The following is a 20,614-nucleotide window of genomic DNA, read 5'->3' as shown; positions in this document are numbered from 1 at the left end:
TGTTTTGTATATCTTGTGTGATTCCCCTGATATTACTTAAATCTCAAGGTTTGAACATGTAAGTTACAAAAGACCTTAAGTTGTTTGGAATATCAAGTTCCAAATTGCTTATTGACAAAAAGTTAAAAGAAAAAGCAATTTGAACTCCAAGTTCTAAGTTGCGCATTCACAAAAAAAACATGTTTTAAACTTGAAGGTTTGAATTACAATTCAGTAAGAAATGCAATATAAGTGTATTTGACATATATTTTTGTTAAAATCTGTGTAGAACTCGAAGATTTGAACCAAAATTTTAAAAAGAAATAGTTTAGACCTCTAAGTTCCCAACCTCATTTTTTTTAAAATAAATGCTTTGGAGGTTGGAATTATGAATCAATAACAAATCTAAAATGCTACAGAAGTCAAGTCAGTTAAGAATTGGTTCCAAACCAAGGGGAATTTTTTTTTTTTTTTTTAACAAAAAGGAATTAAAAAGCAAGCATATAAAATAGGAAAATTTAAAGTATTTTTTAATTGAAAAAATTATAAATACCCCTCAATTTATACACTCTAGACATGCCTCACCCCAATACTTTTGATACCACATTACGAATCTCAAAACTACTTATTTTTGCATTCATTCCTCAAGTAATTTTTTTTTGGACAAATATACCCCCCTCCCTCTAGTTTAACCCACATTTCTAAATTGTAACACCTAACATGCATCGTCCAGCATATAAAAATGTCTCGGACCAGCTTTGGACAAAAAGTGCCGGTTTGACAAAAAATGTGCTTTTGATATTCAAATTTTGTCGATTTAGTACAAATGTGTCAGACCAGCTTATTTTGAAGTTGTACTGGTGACGGACTAGCTTCTATATTGGTGCCAGACCGGCTTAAAGAGAAAAGGTAGGAAACATGTGTTAAAATGAGGGTATTTTGATAACAAGAAAATCAAACTTTTTTTTTTTAGTAGGGAGGGGGGGGGAGAGGGTTGGATGCAAAAATAAATAATTTTGTTGTTATTAGTAGGTATCAAAAGTACGAAAGTATTGGGGGACAATATGACCCCAATACTAAATTGTCAACATAGATATTAAAGTTAACGAATGTATACACTGAGATCATTTACCTTTGATACAAGGATGTCACAATTACTTACAACCATCTAATGTAAAGTTTGATAGCTTGGATGTGTTACAAACTTCAATAAATTTTTTTTTGAAATTTGAGCTTGATCAATGAAATAATTGTAGCCACTCAATTTCACATCCTATTGTCAAGATTAATGTCTCACCTTGTACCAAAAGTAAATGGTCTCATTCTATACATTCTCTTAAAATTATATTCACTTTATTTTAAATTAGTTTAACTATTTCAAATATTTTCCTCTTAGGTTATTTTATTGTTATAAACACATAAGGTTTTCCTAGTCTAGGGGTGGTAATGGGCAGGGCAGGGCCGCCCCTTGGCCCTACCTCTATCGTAGTCCTCATAGGCCAAGCCCAACCCTGACTAGGCCAAAAACACCCAATCGTAGCACAACCCTTGCCCTATGAAGGCTGGGCTGAACAGGAGAGGGCAGGGCAAGGCCAAATTAATGTGAAAATAAAATCAAAGAAAAAATAAACAAAATAAGGCCAGGCCATGCTGAATCAGGTCAGTTTGGCCTAGGCTAGGCCCGACCATGGGTGTTGGATGAGTTGACGGCCGCCACAGGTTGTTTACCGGGAAATTATCGTTAACATACCCGTATTTTTAAGAAATTGGAAAAAAACCCCCAACTTCCCAAAACCTCACCCACACCCTTTGCCCCATTTTTGTGAAATTTCGAACGAAAATGCCTTTTACGGTAGTCGTTGTACTGTAAAAACAATTACGATTATTTTATGACCGTAATGTTCTTTAAGAACATTAAGAGTACCGTAATGAGCATTACAGTACTCTTAGTACCGCAATGAGCATTACAGTACTCTTAGTATCGCAATGGTTTTTTAGACCATTACAGTGCTAAAAGTACCATAATGAGCATTACAATACTCTTAGTACCGCAATGGTTTTTTAGACCATTACAGTACTAAAAGTACCGTAATGGTTTTTTTTTCTTAATTATTGATTCGTCCCAATCTTGGGCTATTACGGTACTCTTAGTACCATAATGTTATTTATAACCATTACGGTACTAAAAGTACCGTAATGGTTTTTTTTTTTCTTATCTCGGAGCATTACCGTAATGTTATTTAAAACCATTACCATACTAAAAGTACCGTAATGGTTTTTTTTTTTCACTTAATTATATCGATTGACCAATCTTGGAGCACTATGGTACTTTTAGTACCGTTATACTATTTAATACTATTACGGTACTAAAAGTACAGTAATGTTTTTTATTTTTTTTTAAAACTTATATTGATTAACTAATCTTGGAGTATTACGATACTCTTAGTACTGTAATGTTATTTAAACCATTAAGGTATGTACTAAAAGTACCACAATGGTTTTTTTTTTTTTTCTTATTTTAGAGCGTTATGGTACTTTTAGTATTGTAATGTTATTTAAAATCATTACGGTACTAAAAGTACCGTACTGGTGTTTTTTTTTTTAATAATATCGATTCACTAATCTAGATTACGGTATTAAAAATACCGTAATTGTTTTAATGGTACAATGACTACCATAAAAAATATTTTCACCAAAAATTTTGTGAAAATGAGACAAAAAGGTGTGGATAAGGTTTTGAAAAGTTAGGTTTTTTTTTCCAATTTGTTGAAAATATGAGTATATTAGTACCAACAAATCCGCCGCCTCAAACAACACAATATGAGTATATTAGCTCCCTTGTTTACCAGCAAATCCGCCTCCTCAAACAGCACATGTTTTCTTAGAAAAGTGGTTCTCATCCACATGGCGAGTGGGACGAGTTGACGGGGAATTTGACGCATTTACTCCGGCCAAGAGACACAGGGATATTTTGCTTCACGCATGTCTTTTTACACCCTCAGCGCCTCGCCTCGCCTCGCCTCGCCTCGCCACGCCTCGCCTCTCCTTTATCTCCCCGCATTTTGGTGTGTCTCCCACCCACGGCCACTAAGAAGAGGCTTCTTTATTTTATTCTTCTTCGTTCTGCCATGCCATGGTGCTCTCTCTTGCTCTCATCACATTTTTCCATAATTTTTCAACGGTGAGTTGCACGCCTTTCTCTCATCTTTTTCTCTCTTGCTTCGGTGTGGTGCATTCGTTGGACCTTTTTGTTTTTATTTGATGTTCGTTCTCGCTGAATCTTTCAAAACCCTAGTTCTTGTGACTTAGCTCAACTACCATTAAGAGCAAAAAAGAGCAAAAAAGAGCAAAAAGGAATGAGTTTGCATACTTCTGAAAGTGGATTGCTGGATCGGTGCTGTTATTTCTTTTCTGTAGGGGAAATATATATTTTTCTATTCTGTCTTGGATTCCAGAGCAGAGAAATTTGTGATCTTCTTTTCTCAGATGTATATACTGGTTTCTGGAATCATCTCCGTTGTACTCCTTGTCTCTTATCTATTCTCTCTCTTCCTCCCTCTTTCTCTACATATTGGATTAACCCTTATATGAACCTTGAAATTGTGGTAATATACATGTTCTGGGCATTGTAATACATTCTATTGTTCTATTTGTTTGGTCAGTTGTGTTTGTTTAATACTTTGACGTATTCATTATCCTTTTCTAGTTGATAGTGAAGTGAATAATAGTAAAAAATGACCGTAGAAGGGCTTGCCTCTAGGGTGGAGTATATTAGTCAATAATAAGAATAACTAATAAAAATGTGAAATTTTCTTGTATATTGTGCGTACACACACTTAAAGGGTTTCACGTATAACAGTTGTAGAACTTAACATGTAGCAATCCTTGCTAGAATCCAACTCTTTGTGCTTCTACTGGAATACAATTACTAAGACTTAAGAGTCATGACACACTTATGTATACTATTAGATTAGCAAGAACTGAATAAGTTTAAAATATGATTTCGGAGACATGCTCTCGCATTGCGAGTGGAACAAAATTTTATGAAATGCGAACTGAAATACAACTTTTGAGCACAAATGATGAGTCTATGAGTGGGGCATCCTCCCTTGAAGATGAGCATGTGTTGAACATAGCAAAAGGACAACAGAAACTGCCAGTTATTTTTTGTAGCCCAAATGCAAGATATTGCTTGCTTACTTAGATGCTGTGTTGCTTATAATGTATTTGGAAGTTTGTCTACTCCAAGTAATTGAGTAGTTTCTATTACCACTGGCAGTCCCGATAATTTCAAGTTTATGTATAGTTTACCTTCTCATGGATTGTAGGATATATGTTGGTCTATAACACTAGGGTAGCCAACCTAAGAAATCTTCTAGAAAGATAGATATTCTAGAAGATTGTGGGCTGCACATATTAGAAATTTGAGCCTTTAAAATTTTAGTAAGTTGTTTCTTTCCTTGTTTTGCAAGTTAGATGGTTTCCTATTTTTTTTTAGGAGGCTAGAATCATTCTTTCCATGTTTTCTACATGTCTAGTTTCCTTAAAACTATAAAGGGGCTAGTTACCTCACATTGGAAGAGTTTAAAGATATAGGAAGTTTAAGAAAATAGAGATAGCTTGAGTCCTTAGAGTCCCTAGTTAAGTCAAACAAAGAGGGACTGAATCCTCTTTAAATAGCAATGTAGGCAGTAGGCTTAAATCAAGTTGACTAATTAAATTTGGCTTTTAATTGTGGTGAGAGGCCACCTTTAGATGACAGATCTCAACTATTTTTGTAGAGAGAGTGCTTCTACAACTCTTTCCTAGAATTGGGGGAGCCTCCACTTAAAGGATTGAGACCATTTCCTTCTTTTGGTGAAGAGATTCCCTAAACTGTAACTGGTGGTTTGGACGTTCAAACTTGTCTATAATGCACTCAAAGAGAAGTATAACCACCTAGAAGATGAAAGAATCATTAAAGGATATCGGGAAAGTCCTTGTTCTCCAACCATTGCTTTCTCTCTTTTAAATGATGAGCCTAAAGATTGGAAGAAAACTAGTTTCTTTTGGACATTAGTCTAGTGTGAAGTATATGCAACCTCATCATTGTGAGGAAGTCATTGTTAACATAACTTAACAAGGGCTTGTCGACGTGTTCAATTTGAAGTTTGAGAGGTATAGATGACTATATATGGTTGCCTTGGTGATGCCATTGTTATTTTTGCCAATGTTATTTTTACCACGCATGATCGTCAACCATATCATATGCTGTGATGTCCTTCTCATGATCGTCAACCATATCTTATGGGGATGATTAGTTTATGGTACCAAGGTTGAGCATGATGGTGAGGCTAACACCTACTTCTTCAAGGTTAAGAATAAGTAGATTGTTTTGCAGCCTTTTGGAGAGACAAAGTCTCCTAGTGAAACAAAGATAGTGGATCCAACCAATGCATTTACTTACAAGCCTTCACTAAAGAAAAAAAAGAAAACAAAGGAAAGAAAATCGGGTAATTAATGCACTTATTAGGAGAGATGTAAATCTCGACCAACAACTAGTGAAAATGAGTATCCTCTAAACGTTTCGAAGATTCCTTTAGACTTCCTAAATTTGGAGCCAAATAAGCTCCCTAATAGGTTTTCACTCTGAAGTGCGGGATTATTAGAAAACTTTTGCACTTGTTGCTATGATGACAATCTTTTAGGTTCTTCTGTTGGTCGCTATCTATAGAGGATGGATGGTGTCTCTTTTGATTGGATGTCAAAAATGCTTTCCTTATGGAAACTTACAACAGGAAGTCTATATGCTTGCCTTTGCCAGGTTTTCTTGAGGCCTTCTAGAAGGTTTGTCGGCTAAAAAATGCTATTTATAGCCTAAAGCAATCAACGATATGGTTTGATTGATTTAGCAAGGGTTATATATTAAGAGGAGGCCTCCATTGTTCAAAACTTCTGTCATGCGGCTAGTGTTCTAGAAAACTCTGGGCGGGGCCTAAGCGACCGGGGGGGTTCAGGCTACCTAGCGCTTAGGTGGTGGTTCAGCAGAATAAAAAGTTGTTTTAAAGTCAGATTTTGTGTAACAAATTAAAAAATACATAGCGACATATTTTAGTCCATAATACATGCATTTCAAATTGAGACATTAAAAAATATATATTGAGCCATATTTTAGTCTATAATCCAAGATGGCAACTTAGCAAGACATCAATTCTTCATCAAGAAAATGAAAGAAAATAAGAAATAAGACATAAGAGTTAGGGGGCACAGCAAATGTCTATAGTCCACAAGTCCAAATACACTCCTCCATACTCCATAAGTCCATATCCATAGTCCACACATAGTTAAAACTTAAAAATTTACAAACCATAGTACACAACCAATAAGAGAAGATCTAGTGGCCGTTGGAGGGTTGCTGATGTCCCTAAGGCCTCCATGATCATATCCCATGTCAATCCTTCATTCTTCTCGACCTCGTCATCAACCAACCAATCCATGGCATTATTCATATTTTTTGATTTGAGGGGGTCCCTCTTATCTCTCTTAACAAGCATCGCCTATTGTGTCATTTGTGTGTAGATCCCTATCAGCATGAAAAAAAAAAGCTGGGTTTAAAAAATAACCAGCTGCATGCAATGGCCGATGTATCTTCCTATCCCACTTCTCATCAATAATCTTCCAAACAGGCTCTCATGGCAAAGGAGGGAGCTAGATTCCAAGTAGAAGAACAGGCCAGGTCCTACTGCTTTTTTGTTTAGGACCACAGCCGCACTACGTAGCCTCCCTCGACACGGGCACTCCTCAGCCTTAATCTTATTTTTTGAAAAACCACTGTAAATCATTGTATCTGAGCGGGACTTATAAACTATTTTTGTACGTGACTGACTGATGTATTTTTTTACCGAAAGCCACCCTTAGTAGGTGCTCTCGGTCTCTCCCACTTTTGTAATTATTATTGTCTTAGTAATACAATGTTAACAGTTCTCAAAAAAAAAAAAAATCTTCCAAACAGGCTCATAGCGGCTCAAATCATCATCTAAATTATGGGCTATCTCTCTCTTGCATCTCTCCATTGTCTCATATAACCCATGGACGGCTTGTCACTATCAACCATGCGAAGGACTTTGACAAGATGAATAAAATTAAACCTTAGGAGCCCCCTTCACCCCTTGCTAGAAAGCCTTAGAAAGAATAATATCTCTCACCTACTTCCCTTTCTGATCCTTGGACCACTTGCATGCTCTCCATTCATCCGAGGTAAACACCTGCCTCAATTGGATTCTTGGATGTATGCTTTCTATACATAGGTACCAGGTAGCAAATCTCGTGACCCATGGCCTTACAATCTCCTTTGTAAATCTAGACATCATATTGAGGGTGAGGGTGTGGTTATAAATAAAATTCATCACTGATTTTGCCTTCTTAACTACACCTGAAATTACCACTTAAACCACCAAGAGCCTCAAGCATGAGGTCTATATAGTGTGCTGTGCGTGGTGTCCAAAAGTACTAGGGTAAGCTATGTGCAACAAATTAGCAGCAGCAACATTAGGAGCATCATCATCTGTGACAAGCTCTATAACATGTTTCCAACCTCCTTGATGCCCTTCTCTATCACTTGAAATATGTAATGGGCATCATGGATTTAATCATAGGCATCAATAGACCTCAAAAAAACAATCCTTCAAGGATAATTTTCCAGCACATTCATCTGCCTTCTTCTCAAGTATTAGTCATAACAGAAACTCCATGCTGAGCCCATGCATCCTTCGGAGCCTCAACAATGTCCCTCATGACAATCACTTCGTTTCTCAAAAGAGGCTCTGAAAGCTCATATGGGAAAGGGGTTTCATCCCAAGCCCATTTCCCCTAGTTTCCAACTCTTTACACCCCTCTCGATCACACTATTATCATCATCAAAATTGACACAAGCCCAGACCTCAGCTCTGTTATGGATGCTTCTCGCTCATCTTTTTTCCTTTTTACAATTCTCATAAGTTTCTTTACCTGTTCTCTAATCAGGAACTTTTTTATATAGGGCAACATCCCCCTTGATATCAGAAAGATGTTATTTAAATTGATTTATGCCCCCATTTGTATCCTTTTCACAATAATTGCATCTTATGTAATTTTTATCCAAGGGATTCGAGTTATAGACATATTTCCAATCCGATCGCCACTTCTATTAGATCTCGCAGAAGACATCTCAAAATAATATAAGAAATCTAAAAAAATAAAATTTTTAACTAATTTTGATTGCCCGATCGCTCCAAATTTCCACCTTTGAGATGTTTTCTAATCTTAGAATCTAATAAAGAACCCTCAAATAGACCTATAAAACCTCCAAAACTAAATCTAATATTGATAGGTGATGTTTAGATCAATTTCTCACGACATTGAGAAATCCTTCCATCCTCTGGAAATTAGAAATATCTAATTTATTTGAGGTTTATTTCTCTCTAAAATGGGTTCTAATGAGGTTTAAGTTTGAAATGAACCTAAACCTCACCTTCATCCCCTCTTATGTGTATAAAACAGCTGAAAAATGCCCTCAATGAGAGGCATTTCTACCCCCTGGTGGGGTGAAGGTTCTGGACGGTCGCCCATGGCTTGGCGCCTAGGTGACCGCCTAGGGGAAGGCTGCCTATTTTTGTCGCCTTGGCTTGCGCAAGGCACCCAGGCCCTCTAGACCACTTAGGTGGCCGACTAAATGCCGGGCGGTCCGCCTTTTGGAATAATGCATTAGACAGGCTAGGCAAAAAAAAAAAAAAAAGGGCCTAATATGGGCCTGGGTGGGTGCCTTAGGCGGACATGCTCTAGAAGGGTGCCTAGTGCCCACCTATAAAGCAGCATGCCATGTACTCTCTCCCTAAATATAAGAAGCATAAAAAGAAGATGGCCTCCAAGTGCTTGATGTGAGGCCTCTCTCTTTTTCTTTTACATATACACAAACACACACATGGACCCATATGCTCTCTCTCATCATATAAGAAGAAAAAGAAGAAGATGACCTTCAAGTGTTTGATACGAGGAATAGAAGAATGTGGAGGCCTATTTCTCACACACACTGATGCATATGCTCTTTATCTCTCTCACTCTGCATATAGTCATCATCATTATCCGACCCTTGTCCCAATTATTTGAAGTCAACTACACAAATCCTGTTTTGCCATTCTGCTCTGTCAAGGGTTATACCCTTAGTTAGACTTAAGTCACCATATCTCTTCGAGCTATGTCAATTCATATCCTTTTGGGCTTTCACATTACCCTTCTAGAGCTTTCTACTTGAACCAATTTAACCCTCCCAATCTGTGGTGTACTTAGGTTCAGGATTCATGAAAAGATGTGGCAAAGATTTACGTTGGCTGCCTTACCTTATTATTACCCTCCTCCTTTATCCGGGCTTGGGGACTGGCATGACCGGGTTGGGACCATGGCGTAGTTGTCTCTCACTCTACATATAAGATAAGAAGAAAATAGGAGGATCTCTAAGTGTTTGATGCGAGCCTCGCTCCTACTTTCCCTGTCTCTCTCTCTCAATATATATATATATATATATATATATATATATAGAAAATCCTAAAATATGGCTACAGGCGAAGTGCTATACTGTTTCGTGATCGTCATGGACTTGCTATGTCTGTGACAGTTCATTGAACGGACACCCGCAACGGAGAAACCGACGTCCATTGCGGTTCCGCATTTTTTTTTGACAGCAACAGACCTAGCATGTCCGTGACGGTACCGCCACGGACATGCTTGGTCCGTGGTGGTTGAAAAATGCTTGCCGCCTGATTTTTTGGACAGTGATGAGTCTATGGACGAAAACACTATTCATTTTCGCCCATAGGGGTTGCGTAGATGCTTATATATATATATATATATATATATATATATATATATATATATATATATATATATATATATACAGCCAAGCCTGCATATGTAGAAATGATGGCTTCTTAATAAAATCTAATTTGGGATGGATTTTAAGACTTAATTTTTAAGGACATGTAATCTCTAACATGGAGATCATGAATATGAAAAAATAAATAAATTTTAAAAACTAAAAATATTATATCTAGTAAGAACACATTTGGACCGTTAGTTTCCATTGTTTTTAGATGGAACACCTACTTGCATCCATCTTTAAGATGGATGCTTACACTTTCTAGACTGCATATGTAGAAATGCCGTTCAGCCCGCATGAAACAATTTTCCATATATATATATATGGAAAATTGAGGGAATAGTGTAAGCCCAACGGTTGATGGAATAGTTTAAGCCCAACGGCCCATATTGAATCTGGGCCATTCTGACGGTCACGACTGCATTTCGTAATATAATTTTATTATATTTATCGAAATCCAAATAACATGAAATTTGGAGCATCCACTCTTCTCATCAAGGCATACCTAATAAAAATTATAAAAAATATTTTAAATAAATTGACCAAAATAACCCTAAAACTTTTCAAGGGTATTTTGGTTAATTTAGTTTTTGCAAATTATTTTTTTGATATTTTTATTAGATTCTACTATTTTTAAAGAATAGACGCTCTAAATTTACAGTGATTTGAATATGTAGAAAAAAAAAGTAAAATTCAAATACGAAATACAATCGTGATCACTTGATCATCCCATATTCAATCTGGGCCATTGGGCTTATACTATTCCATCAACCTATTGGTTAATAGTAGCTTTTTTCATATATATATATATGTGTGTGTGTGTGTGTGTGTGTGTGTGTGTGTGTGTGTGTGTGTATAATTTACCATTTACAACATTTCAAAATACAAAAGTTAATATTAGAATAAGTTGTGATGGATTGATTTACTTTGTGGTTTCATTTTTTAAAAGAAGTTACTTTTTGTGATATCTTGCTCATTGAGTAAGAGTGTATATGTAAATATCACTGAAAGACAGGTCATCTTCATAAGAGTTAAAGTTGAAAGTTTTATTAAAAGATATGGGAATTCTATAAATAAAGTTTTATGTACTAACTTTTAAAATTCCATTGTTTTGTAAAAATTCTAAATTTACCCTTACTTATTGATTAAGTTACCTGTTAAATATTTTTTAAAACAAAAAGTAATGATTTTTGATAAATACGCCCATCATAACCCATTTTAATATTAACCTTTGTGCTCTGAGTGGTTGTAATATATATATATATATATATATATCAAATGAGAGATGCCCGCCCCCTAGGGCATATAATATATTTGTCTAGAGTTAACAACTGTTCAAAATACAAAGGTTAGTGTTAGAGTGAGTTGTGATGGGTGTATTTCTTGAAAAAGTCATTACTCTTCAGTGTTTGCAAAATTAAACCGGAACGATTAACCGGACATGGCGTTGGGAGCGGTTTGAACTGGAACTGGACTAACCGTTCAAGTAGATTTTTTTCTAAAAAAATGGGTCAAAAACCCCCCCAATTTTTTTTTTAAATGAAAAACTTAGATTAAGTGTATAATATCTTATTACATATATTTATCTTACAAAAAAGAAATTGGAACAACTTTTTATAAATTAATATTTGAATATTATGGTTCTGTACATGATCCCAAGCAGGTCACATAAATCTTTTTGTTTCCTAGATTAGGATATTCTTTGAAGATATTTTTGTCCTGTAACATATTCTTCCAAGAATTAACATATTCATCCCAAACCTTACATGAAAAACTTTCTAGTTTCTTTTGTGCAAAAATTGCTAACATTAGAAATGAAAGTTTATGCACTTTTTTGCAAATAACAAAAGTAGCTTAATACTATTAAATCAAATAAAAACGCTAACTAATTAAGACAAGAAACATAAAGGACCTCTTCCATATAGTTAGGTAAAGCATAATTCATACAATACTTTTCGATGAAGTTAACTAAGGCATACTTCACAAAAAGTATATCTCATTATATGCAACAAAACGAAAAATCAATGCACAGTACACTGATATGTTCTACTATTCTTATATGTATCTACCATATTCATATGTATGTGTTGTGCGTTAATTTTATCAAAAAATAAGAACAGTAGAACAAATAATTTTATCAAAGTAAGTTTATTAAGCAAATTAGAAAAACACTTCCCATATTTATCATAAAACATAATTTTATTAAAAAACCATAATTTTATCAAAAAAATAATTTTATTAAGCAAAATGGAAAACACTTCCCATATTCATCATAAAACATAATTTTATTAAAAAACCATAATTTTATCAAAAAAATAATTTTGTTAAGCAAATTAGAAAAACACTTCCCATATTAGTCAAAAAACATAATTTTATTAGAAAGATAATTTTATTAAGCAATATAGAAAAAACTTCTCATATTGATCAAAAAACATAATTTTATTAAGAAAAGTGAATTTTTTTTTAAAAAATTCAATTCCTTAAAATGTGAATGATTTGAATTTAAGATCACCTTTGTAAAACTGTGTGTGTGTGTGTGTGGAATCGGGCCAGATCGGGATCGGCTAGTGACCGAGCCCGAGTTGGTCGGCCGATTTTTTAAAAATCGGCTGATCTTTTAAAGACTCTTTCCATAACATTCCAAAAACCTTGATAGAAAATGAAAAAAGAAAAGAAAAAAAAAAGGAAAAAGAGAAGAACCAAGCACATAAAAGACGATTGGGTAGTGTTTCATTGAACACAAGCAAGTGAAATTTTTGCATGCACTTAAAAAAACAAAGTGTCCCATTTCCATCATTAAAAATATAACTATATCATGCACTTAAAAAAACGTAATAAAAAAAAATTGAGCAAAAGATCAAGCGACATTATCATGCGCTTATCAAAAAGAAGAATCAATTTCATCAAAAAGAACAATTTTATCAAAAAGAAAAATTTTATTAAGCAAATAGAAAAACACTTCCCATATTAATCAAAACACATAATTTTATTAAAAAATCATAATTCTATTAAAAATAATTTTATTAAGAAAAATAGAAAAACAATTCCCATATTCATCAAAAAACATTAAGTTATTAAACAAAATATTTTTATAGAAAAATCAAGTTTTCAAAAACCCTGAAAATCGAGCAACATTTCGTGCAAGAAACGACCCTCAATGTTTGGATAATCGAACAAATAAACATAAATGCATTGTAAAGGCTTCGATCATCTTTCAAACGCACCAAATCTCATAGAAAAATATTCGGTATTTTCAATTTAATTGAAAAATTGCAGAAATTTCAGATCTATGAAATTTTCATGATGTGGTGCAACAAAAAAATTCATATAAAAACATTTAATCAATCATAAATAGACATACCTATTTTATTTGAGCGATCAAGCCTTTATGATCAAATTCCACAACTCAATTTGATAAAAAATGACCAATAAATTGATAAAAATCTATGTTTTTGGATCAAACACAGGTTCTTTGAACAACAACATTTCCCATAATATTTGGTTTTTTGAAGAAATTATAACATGAATATGATAAATACTTTGATTATCTATCAAACCCACCAAATTTCTTCAAGAACCATTAGGTATTGAAGAAGTTATTTAAAGAATGGCAGAAATTTTCAAAAATCTAGAAAGTCCGCCATTTCGATCCAAGAAACTCACTTTTTTTCGATGTTTCAATCCAAATTTCTTGTTTTATAGATTTTGGATGTGATTTACGACAATAAATCATGAAAAAAGACAAAAAAAGGGCACGAAAACAAATAAAACATAGTGAAAATTTGGATTCAAGAATGCCTGCTATAAATAACGGCCCCGATTTTAAAATAATGGTCTTAACAGGTACATTACCGTTGTTTTGTAAAAACGCTTGTTATATCGTTTAACCGGTCCGGTTAGCATAAAACCAGCTGGTTTTACTAAGAAAATGGCCAGTTCAGCCTCTAATCAGCTGGTTTTAGGCCGAAAACGTTTTTCGGGTGTACCCTAGGCTACTTGTACGCTGAAACCGGCCCTAACTGAAGTCGGAACCCTGGTGGTTCCGATCTAACCGGCCGGTTTCAGTTCAAACTGGCCAATTTTGCAAACGATGTTACTTTTTGTTTAAAAAAATATTTTAATTGTTAACTTAATCATTAAGGACAAATTAGAACTCGTAGAAAAGTACATTGGTATTTTTAAGTTAGTATTATGAAACTTTATTTATAGAGTACCCTCGTCTTTTAGTAAGAATTTCAACTTTACCCTTTATGAAAATAACAAAAGTACCCCTTGCCTTTAGTGAAATTTGCACAAACACTCGTATTTGATGAGCAAGATATCATAAAAAATAACTTTTTTTAAAAAATACCCTCATATTTAATAGATCCACCCATCACAACTTACTCTAACATTAACTTTTGTAATTTGAAGGTATATATATATATATATATATATATCTATCAAAGTGATGCCCCTTAGGGGGCAGCCCATATATCTTTGGGCGCACGTCTAACCTATTGGGTTTTTGTGGCCATTTAAAGGTCTTATGAGAGCATTTGATGTAGGGGAAATGGAGGGAAGAAATAATTAAAATAAAAATAATAATAAAGGGTGAGAGAATTTACCCTCTCTTTAGGTTTGCAAAGGAGTCCACAGGAAAGATCTTTTCACTAGATCAACACCAATTCTTCGTACAAAGAAGGGACATCTCCCCTTTAAATACCTTTAGAGAAAAAATATAAATAAATAAGAACCCACTCTCTAACTCACGTACCACTTTTTCATTCTCCCTTCTCTCTCTCTCTGACGTCTACGTATTCATTCAGCCTTCTATCTCTCTCTTTAACTTCCACATAAGTCTCTTATCCCGATTTTCTCTTTAACATGAATAACTTCCATATCTTTCTTAAATTTTAAGTCCATAAAAGTAGAACTTCTTTAGGCAAACCCAAGTTACCCCAATTGTATATCTTGAAAATCCAATCATACCTAATTTATCTGTTTAAAACCAACTAAGGTAGCTTATCGTAAAATCCAACCCCTAACCACATTTAAAAAAACTCACGTCACACCCACCCAATTCTTAAAAAAGATGACACATTAAAAAAAATAAAATAAAATAATTTATTTTGAATTTTTGAATTTTCATTTGCGTCATTCTCCCGAGGTTGAGGTAAGCTCGACCTTGAGTTTGAAAAGTCGAACTTGATTCAAAGCGCATCCCCTTCATGACCATATTGGATTTCTGGAACTTGATCTTCTTCTTGAACTTCATCCCCTTCCTTAGCCAAGTGCAGTATTTCAAACAGTGCTAGGCGGGTCCTAGGCGGCCTAAGGGGTCCAGGCCGGTCAACGCCTAGGCAGGCGCTCAGAACCTGGGCGTCCCAGTAAAAAAAAAAAAGTCTCTATACTCTCTAACAGTATAATTGTATATTGTATAAAATATAAGAATTAGGGATTTAGGGCACTTCAAAATTCACAAGTATACTACACAACACGTAGGAGCACACACTTTATAAGCATAACCACAAGTCCATATCCAATTATGAATTATGAATAATCCATAGTCTGATTGATAGTCCACAATCCACAGTCCACAGTCCACAATCCACATTCTACACAGTTAAAAGTTAAAATTTAAAATTTACCAATCAAATTACCAAACTAAAGTTACCAAATACCAAACCAGTAGAATCACAAATCCACTATTCACAATACACAACCAAGAGGAGGAAAACAAAAATGAAAGAAATACTTGAAGACTCAAAAGACTCCTCAATCAATGTTCAAAGTTTAATAATCATTTATCATTTATCATCAGAAAAGTAGGGTTAGTTGCATTTGCATCATATGCATTGGAGTCATTGCCATCATCATTATCATCATCTCTCTCTTTGACATAATAGTCCCTTAAGGACAATTCACTAGCAAATTGATCTGACTTCTCTTTCTATCACTCCAAGCATTAGTTATAATAGAAACTCCATACTGAGCCCATGCATCCTATTGAACTTCAACAGCATCCTTCGTGACACATTGTTTTTTTCAAAAGAGGCTCTGAAAGCTGATATGGGGTTTGGGGGTTTCATCCTAGGCCCAAATTGGCCAATTGACTCTACCAAGGCCTAGAAGTTGCTTAGGCAAGCAGTATTGAAAGGAATGCTCGCCTCATAAAACCATGTAGCAACATAAAAAGCAGCTTTATCTCTCTCTTCCTTAATCATTCTATTTTTAATGGTGGTTTGCTTTCGTGTTTTCTCTCCTGCAACCTCAGGGTCAGGCCGGGGAAAAAACAATCCATAGGGCCTCTAACTCAAGGCTTTTTAGGCACCAAATTCCCAAAATCAATTGCAACTCCCTTTCCCTTCCCCTTAATAATGGATTGTCCTGCCTCTTGACATCCCTCCTCGTCCTCATCACTGTCATCATCATCATAACTGACCCGAACACTAGACCTAATTTCTGTTATGGAGGCATGTCTCTCATCTTTTTTCATTTTTACAAGACTCAAAAAATTGTTTATTTCTAACAACATCAGGAGTTTTTTAACCTAGGGCAACATGCTCCCTGATATCGATAAGATGTTTCTTGAACCGGTTTATGCCTCCTTTTGTATCCTTTTCACAAAACTTGCATCTTATGCAATTTTTATCTAAAAGATTTGGGTTGTAGCCATATTTCCAACCCGGATCACCATCTCTATTAGATCCCGAAGAAGACATCTCAAAATAATACAACTTATACGAGCAATAAAAAAATTATTTACTTTGTTTGCTCGATCTCCAAACTTCCACGTCTAAGATGTTTATAAGGACTTAAAATCTTCTAAACAACTCTTTAATAGTTTTATAAAACATCCAAAATTATATTTAATATCAATGAATGTTGTTTTGATCAATTTATCATAAGTTTGACAAACCCTTTGACCCTTCACTAAAAACTAGTTTTTTGGAGTTTTTCTCTCTCTAAAATGGGCTCTTATGGGTTTTAGGTTTCAAATAAACCTAAAATCCACAATTTTGGCCCCTTAGTATGAAAACAAATGACTCAAAATGGCCATACAGAGTGGCTTTTCCGCCTTTAAGCGGGGCACATGCTTTGGGTGCCAGCTTAGGCGGTTTCCTGGGCGCTAGGTGGCCCAAGGATTTTCGTCTTTTCTGGCGCCTAGGCCTGGGCGGACCGCTTAGGCGCTGGGCGGTCTGTTTCTGACCACCTTCGTTTTTGGGCATTCATATGCATGCTGTCTTATTTCATTGTACTGGTAACAAGTAATCTTTGAAGCATCCCTTTTTCTTAATAAAATTTTGGTTGGCGTGAATCCTCTTTCTGAGTGTAAATCACTTATGTCGGTGCTCCATTAGTATTTAGTTTGTACTCGTAAATAATCTTGTGGACGCTCTATAGGATGTAGATCTTGCTTGCAAATTTGTTCTTGACGTTCTGGATTAGCTGCCTGGATCGATTGGGGAGCTTGATTCGTCTCTACAGTAAGATTTGACGCCAAATCCATGCAGTTGCGTGTGCCCTCTTCTTGACGAATGGTGTTCTCCAACTGTTGCAACCTGTGATTAGTTTCGCTTAACCTTTGATTAGTTTCACTTATGTCTTGTCGAATATCCTCCAAGGCTGTGTTTATGTTCTCTTGAATTTGCTGACTCATATACTCCCATGATTTGCGACACTATATCCTTGAGTGTAAGAGTGGGTTTCGGTGGCATTGTGGTTGATGGATCTTGCTTGCTCTCATACCAACTGATGCAAAGCAGATGGAGGGAAGAAATAATTGAAATAAAAATAATAATAAAGGGTGAGAGAATCTATCCTCTCTTAGTGTCTGCAAGGGAATCCACCCTAAAAAGATATTTTCGCAAGATCAATTCTTTACTAAATCACCAATTCTCCGTACAAAGAAGGGATATCTCCCCTTTAAATACACTAAGAAGAAAGAAAAAATAAGCAAATAGAAAAAACCACAAAAAATAAGCTCTCTCTCTTTAACTTACGCTACCATCTTTCATTCTCCCTTCTTTGTTTCTCTCTAACTTCAAAATATGCATTATCCTTTATCTCTCTCTCTAAGTTCCACGTGAATCTCTTCTCCCTATTTTTTCTCTCACGAGAATAGCCTCCATATCTCTTCTTAAATATTTAAATCCATAAAAAGTAGGACTTCTTTAGGTAAATGCAAGTTACGGACTTCTTTAGGTAAATGCAAGTTACCCCGAGTATATATCCTGAAAACCCAACCATGCCTAACTTGTCTCTTTAAAACCATCTAAGCCTAGATTATCTTAAAATCGAACCCTTAATCACATAAAAAAAAACTCACGCCACACCCACCCAATTCCTAAAAAAAATAATCCATTTAAAAAAATTAAATTATTTTGAATTTATGAATTTTCATTTGCTTCTGCATGTAACCAAATTTATTATAATGAAACAATGAACTCCAGTGGGAGTATGGTCTAGAGGGAGACTCAAACTAGCCTTGACGAGCTAGGCCAATTTATTTGTAAACACTATGATATCTGGGCATATACATAACCGAGAAGTGTTAGGATGGTTATCCCTTGATGAGGTCAAAGATGCTCAGGGTAGTTAGCGAACGGATTGTGTGACCCTTGTGTGTGATTGGTAGGCTTGAAGGGACGATGGTCAAATCTTCATTATGATCATCACATGGCATGTACATGTGATAACCGTATCGGGAAGCAAAACACCCTTGAGGGTGTTGCATATAAATGTGCAACAGATAGCCCCTATGCACCAATTGTGATGTGTGTGCACATGTTTGTGTGACCTAGGCTTGTTCCTAAGGGGACCTATAGTCCGTAGACTAAGATTGCGTTGTCATCACCTATTGGCTGGCTTTGGTAGCCTAATCATGAACCGTGGTGATGGACTCTGGGTCATAAAAAAGTGAGTGTGGGACATGGTCTTTAGTAGAGATGGAATGCCTCAGTATTTTTCACATTTTCCTTAACGAAGTTGGATCTGATTCCCATCAAATTAATTTAGAAATAATTAATTTGACTATAAATAATTTTTTGGATGTCTCTGGATATTTTTTTTATAAAAATGGATTTTTAAACTAGCTTAAACTGCATTTTCAGGTATTTAATAATTCAAAGAAAAATAAAATTCTATATGTTTTCTAAAAATCATTTTATTAATTATGGAATTACTAATATACACATGAGGGCCCATTTTTCTCTATGGGCCCGACCAATATAGATCATGTCCGGAGGTGGGTGAGGCCCATTTTTTGCTCCATTGGCATGCCCCACACAATGCACATTCTTTCTTATTTCGATGGCATGCAAGATAGGCCATTCAATCAATTTAAACAAAATATGAATTTTTTAAATAGAGGATATTTGACCTTTCAAAAGAAGCATTTGTAGAAAGTGAATTGAAATAAAAGGAAAGAGCATTACACTAAATATTTGATAGAATTAGATTAAGGAAACTGATGGATAAGGTTCTAGCACTTTCTATTGGATTATGATGGTTGATCCATAGATTGTAAGGCTAAGATCGCTCACCCCACAGGTCTCCTTTGATAAATGGCCTAGATGAAATCTCTATAAGGATGGTTAAACCTTAGAAATCCTAACCTTAACTACAAGTCTATATATTGTCTCAGTGGGGGTACCATACACCACAACCTACATCTCTCTCTGACCCTGTCTCTCTCCCCTCGAGGTGGCAAGCCACCCTCTCTCTCTCATCTCTCTAGCCACCCTCTCTCTCCCTCATCTCTCTAGCCACCCTCTCTCTCTCATCTCTCTAGCCACCCTCCAACACTTAGTAAAATTTTTGAAAGAAAAAGGGGGGCACGCCTTGACTATTGTGAACCTAGAGGGGCACCCCATACACATAGTCTGAGACCTAGTTTGTTCTATAAGCTCTCGTATTGCTTAAGGGTTTCTAGCCAAGGTTTCCCATACATGCGAGATCTACTAGAGACCTTGATCCCATGTGCCATCAGAGGAGGAGACCCGGAGTGGGGTGTATCAAGTCCAATTGAGGTAATCTTTTGGCACTTCGCTTTTGTTTACTGCAGTCTAGGTTTCTTGTTTTCAAGTTAATATTTGTGTAATTTCCTTTATACAGTAAAGAGTTGTTTGAGTGGTAGTTGTTGATTAACCTCCCCCCATGCGTATGAAAGAGGAGGCAGTTGCAACCACACCCTTAATGTGCCAGTTATGCCCCAAGGACTACAGAAGCCCGTGTGGAATAAGCCCAGATTTTGAAGAGTCTTTGCAAAGACATCACCTCCGCCCCAAAAGTTGCACAAGAGTGGCCTTTGATACCCTGAAGTAATCCCCCAGGTTTCGCTCCAATCAGGTGAAGGTGTGAAGAGGCAGGAAGAGAGTACGGTCAGAAGTATTGTGCTCTATGCGTGTACATTGAGCACCATGGTAAAACTCTGAAGATAATCTCAAATGGTCTCCAAAAGGCCGAAAAGCCCTTGATTACCAAGTTTCACTCCTAATGAACCTTCTTGAGTCCCACTTTTCAAAAATGGGTTGGCTGTTTACTATTCAAGGGTAAGTTGAACCAGTTTCCAGAAATAGTAAAAAATTGATACCTAAATGCATAGGCTGTTTTCTATTCAAGGAAGGGTAACTTGAACCAGTTTCCAGAAATAGTAAAAAATTGATACCTTCTTCCAAAAGCGAGACAAACTTGGCATGCTCATATCTTATGACCCTCAAGTCGGATCGAGCTCAAATTCGGATATGTCGTGCTCCTCGATGG

At 35.6% G+C, this 20,614-nt stretch overlaps 1 protein-coding gene across 4 annotated transcripts in view; it reads left to right on the top strand.

The window, feature by feature from the left end:
- Positions 1 to 3,065: 3,065 nt before the first annotated feature.
- Positions 3,066 to 20,614, top strand: part of LOC18444902 (E3 ubiquitin-protein ligase RGLG3) — a 53,260-nt gene continuing 35,711 nt past the window's right edge. For all 4 annotated transcript variants that reach the window (XR_016044184.1, XM_011629001.3, XM_088851631.1 and 1 more), the window contains exon 1: positions 3,066 to 3,160. The gene's annotated coding sequence lies outside the window, so the exon portion shown is untranslated. The remainder of the gene's footprint in view (positions 3,161 to 20,614) is intronic.

Source organism: Amborella trichopoda, chromosome 11 (genome assembly GCF_054954075.1).
Source record: "Amborella trichopoda isolate Santa Cruz 75 chromosome 11, AtrichopodaSantaCruz75HAP2 v2.0, whole genome shotgun sequence".
Lineage (NCBI taxonomy): Eukaryota > Viridiplantae > Streptophyta > Magnoliopsida > Amborellales > Amborellaceae > Amborella > Amborella trichopoda.
Note: the sequence above shows the minus strand (reverse complement) of the source record. Positions and strands in the feature narration are given on the sequence as shown.